This window comes from Simochromis diagramma, unplaced genomic scaffold (genome assembly GCF_900408965.1).
Source record: "Simochromis diagramma unplaced genomic scaffold, fSimDia1.1 OVJJ01000107.1, whole genome shotgun sequence".
NCBI classification, from domain to species: domain Eukaryota; kingdom Metazoa; phylum Chordata; class Actinopteri; order Cichliformes; family Cichlidae; genus Simochromis; species Simochromis diagramma.
The window spans coordinates 5,589,512-5,592,983 of NW_024387209.1; positions in this window are offsets into that span (position 1 = coordinate 5,589,512).

Below are 3,472 nucleotides of genomic sequence, written 5' to 3' on the forward strand. Positions count from 1 at the left end.
AGGACCAATTTTCTGTCATTTCAGATCTCTTCAGCCTTAACTCTTGGAACAACGTTTTATAGAAGAGTCATACAAGAAATTAAAACTGACATCCTGATTTTATGTGCTTCCTGCAAACAAGCTTCCTACATAATTTAGTTTCAATGGAGATCGCTGTATGATTTACTCCAATGGGGTGAAAAACTCAGTTGTTTGGGAGCTGCCTGTGAACTGTCTGCAGGTTTGGATGTTCAGCTTGCACTCTGAAAAAGCAATTTGCAGGTTCAAAGACAGCTAGCTCATATCAAGATGTTACATTGAAGGGAGTCTTTCACTGCAGTGAGGAAGGAATCTTTGGATCTCACTCTGCTGCTGTCTAGAACAAATGCTGTCCATACATATGATATATTAATGAAAGAGGAGAAGCTGTACATTAAAAGAGGTACTGATCAGATGCAGGTATGCCAATACCCTTAGAAAAAAAGGAAATGAATTGACTGTCAGTAAACTATGAGAACAAATGTGAAGTACACGACTTTAGTTGAAGCCACGTAGAAATTCAGATGTATGTTTAGCCAGATCCATCACTTTTTAGTGCACTGGGTACCCCTTTAGCTAAATTTTCAACCACTTAATTGGCAGTGAAGCTGCAGATGAGAGAAGATTTCCATCTAACATGTAATTGTTGGTGTTAAAGAATATTTTAGGAGTGTTCTGGACATTACTCTGTGTGTCTGCTGATTAAATTTAAAGGCGTACACAGCAAAGGTTCCTGACAAAGGAGTGGTATTGGACCCGTTTTCTTAGTAGGGGTGGAGGGAAACACTTTGCAGAGGAAAACAAAGGCTTCATAGGAGATGCATGAGCCTCATTTCAACATTTCAGAAAGAGATATGTCTGCTGCAGCATGAAATGTGAAATTACAGAAAGCACTGATGTAGAAATCATCCAGTTGCCAGGGAAAAAAGCGATGGCTTTAAAAGCCTTGATGTGTCCTGTCTTCAGAGATGTTCTTCTGCACACCTGGGTTGTAACAAGTGTTTATTTACCATCTTACCAGCTTGAAGCAGTCTGGCCAGTTTGCTCTGACCTCTGACATCAACATGGTATTTTCACACAGAGAACTGCTGCTCACTGCTCACTTTTTTCAGATCATTCTCTGTAAACTCTAGAGATGGTAGTGTGCGAAAATCCCAGAAGATCAGCAGTTAGTTCATCTTGACTGTGTCTACGTGACTAAATGCACTGAGTTACTGCTATGTGATTGGCTGATTACATATTTGCCTTTTTTAAGCTGTTGAACACCTATTATCCCTATACAACCATTGTAAGAGCTTGGTTCGCATTGCCGGCAATAAGTCGGACTCGTTCGCGGTGGGTGATGGGCTCCGCCAGGGCTGCCCTTTGTCTCCGGTTCTGTTCATAATTTTTATGGACAGGATTTCTAGGCGCAGCCAAGTGGCGGAGGGCTTTCGCTTTGGTGGCCTCAGAATCTCATCTCTGATATTTGCGGATGATGTGGTTCTGTTGGCTTCATGGGGTGAGGGCCTCCAGCTCGCACTGGAACGGTTCGCAGCCGAGTGTGAAGCAGCGGGAATGAGGATCAGCACCTCCAAATCTGAGGCCATGGTTCTCAGCCGAAAAAGGGTGGAGTGCCCACTCCGGGTCGGGGATGAGTTCCTGCCCCAAGTGGAGGAGTTCAAGTATCTCGGGGTCTTGTTCGCGAGTGATGGGAGAAGGGAGCCGGAGATCGACAGACGGATTGGGGCTGCAGCTGCAGTAATGCAGACGCTGCACCGGTCCGTCGTGGTGAAGAGGGAGCTGAGTGTAAAAGCGAAGCTCTCAATTTACCGGTCGATCTACGTCCCTACCCTCACCTATGGCCACGAGCTGTGGGTAGTGACCGAAAGAACGAGATCGCGGATACAAGCGGCAGAAATGAGCTTCCTCCGAAAGGTGGCTGGCCTCTCCCTTAGAGATAGGGTGAGAAGTTCGGCCATCCGGGAGGGGCTCAGAGTAGAGCAGCTGCTGCTCCACATCGAAAGGAGCCAGCTGAGGTGGTTCGGGCATCTGACAAGGATGCCCCCTGGGCGCCTCCTGGGTGAGGTGTTCCAGGCATGTCCCACCGGGAGGAGGCCCCGGGGCAGACCCAGGACACGCTGGAGAGATTATATCTTTCGGCTGGCCTGGGAACGCCTTGGTGTTCCCCCGGATAAGCTGGAGGAGGTGGCTGGGGAGAGGGAGGTCTGGGCCTCTTTGCTTAGGCTGCTGCCCCCGCGACCCGGCCTCGGATAAAGCGGATGAAGATGGATGGATGGATGGATGGATGGATGGATGGATGGAACACCTATTAAGTGGCCAGTGAGTCTATATTAGCATTTTGTTGAGCAGATAACCAGAAAACATTGTTAAAATTTGCATAAAATTTTAATGGGAATCTGGTTAATGTTATGAAGTGTGTAACTAAGGTACTGGACTTGCACCAGATCTTCCACATTAACTTTATACTTCATCATACTTCTTTGTTTTTGCCTATACATGAACTCTTAAAGACATTTGATGACCTCCCCTGTACCTTCAATAATCTCTAATAATTATTTATGGTTTTGACACCTAGGTCTATGTCAATAAAGTCATATTTCAGCAACCATGAGAACAGTTTACTGATTTTTCCAAGGGTAGCTACATAGGCTGAAACCACTGTCCCAACTTGTAATGCACATCCAGTCATTTTGTTCTATTAGCAGGACTGAAATATGATAAAAACTTAGTTTAGGAAAGAGCTTCAATGGTTACTGCAAGTAAGCTTTCAATGGGCAAAGAGTGAAAACCTGAACTCACTGTAGAAGCTTTACTGGCATTAAACTTTAAACATAGGTTTGTTTGTTTTGTTTGTTGTTGTTGTTTTGGAGAGAGCTCATTACGGTCCAGCCAAGCATACATTAAACTTCATACATCCACACAGGTTTTTAATACACCCCTCGTTGATCGTAATTTATCCCAAGAGATCTCTCATCCCGTTGAGTTATGATTTTATCTTATGTAGGTGGAACAAAAGGAGACTGTGATTAAGATAATATTTTAATTCATTCTTTAATTAGGATGAATTAAAATGAAATTATAGTCAATGGTTATTAAGAAATTACAGTTATCCCTCATTTGGCTGCAGAACTGTAAGAAGACCTCACAGGGTCCCTCTAACCTTACTTTAGAACCATTTCTCTAAACAATAAGCATGCTGCAGCTTTGGTAATAATTAGGTGACTTTCTTTAATCTGATTTATGCAAAACCTAACCTTCAAAAAAGGACAGATGAGCTTCCCATTAAGATCTCATCATCTAATTATCGTAATTTCATTGTGGCACAATAATTAGCTTCATTCAAGAACTTTCAAAATGTGTCTATGGGATTTTATCAGCTGTTGTAGAAAAAAATAATTGAGAAAGACGTCAAAAGGCAAGTCACAGAAAGAAAAAAATGAAACTTTATTTG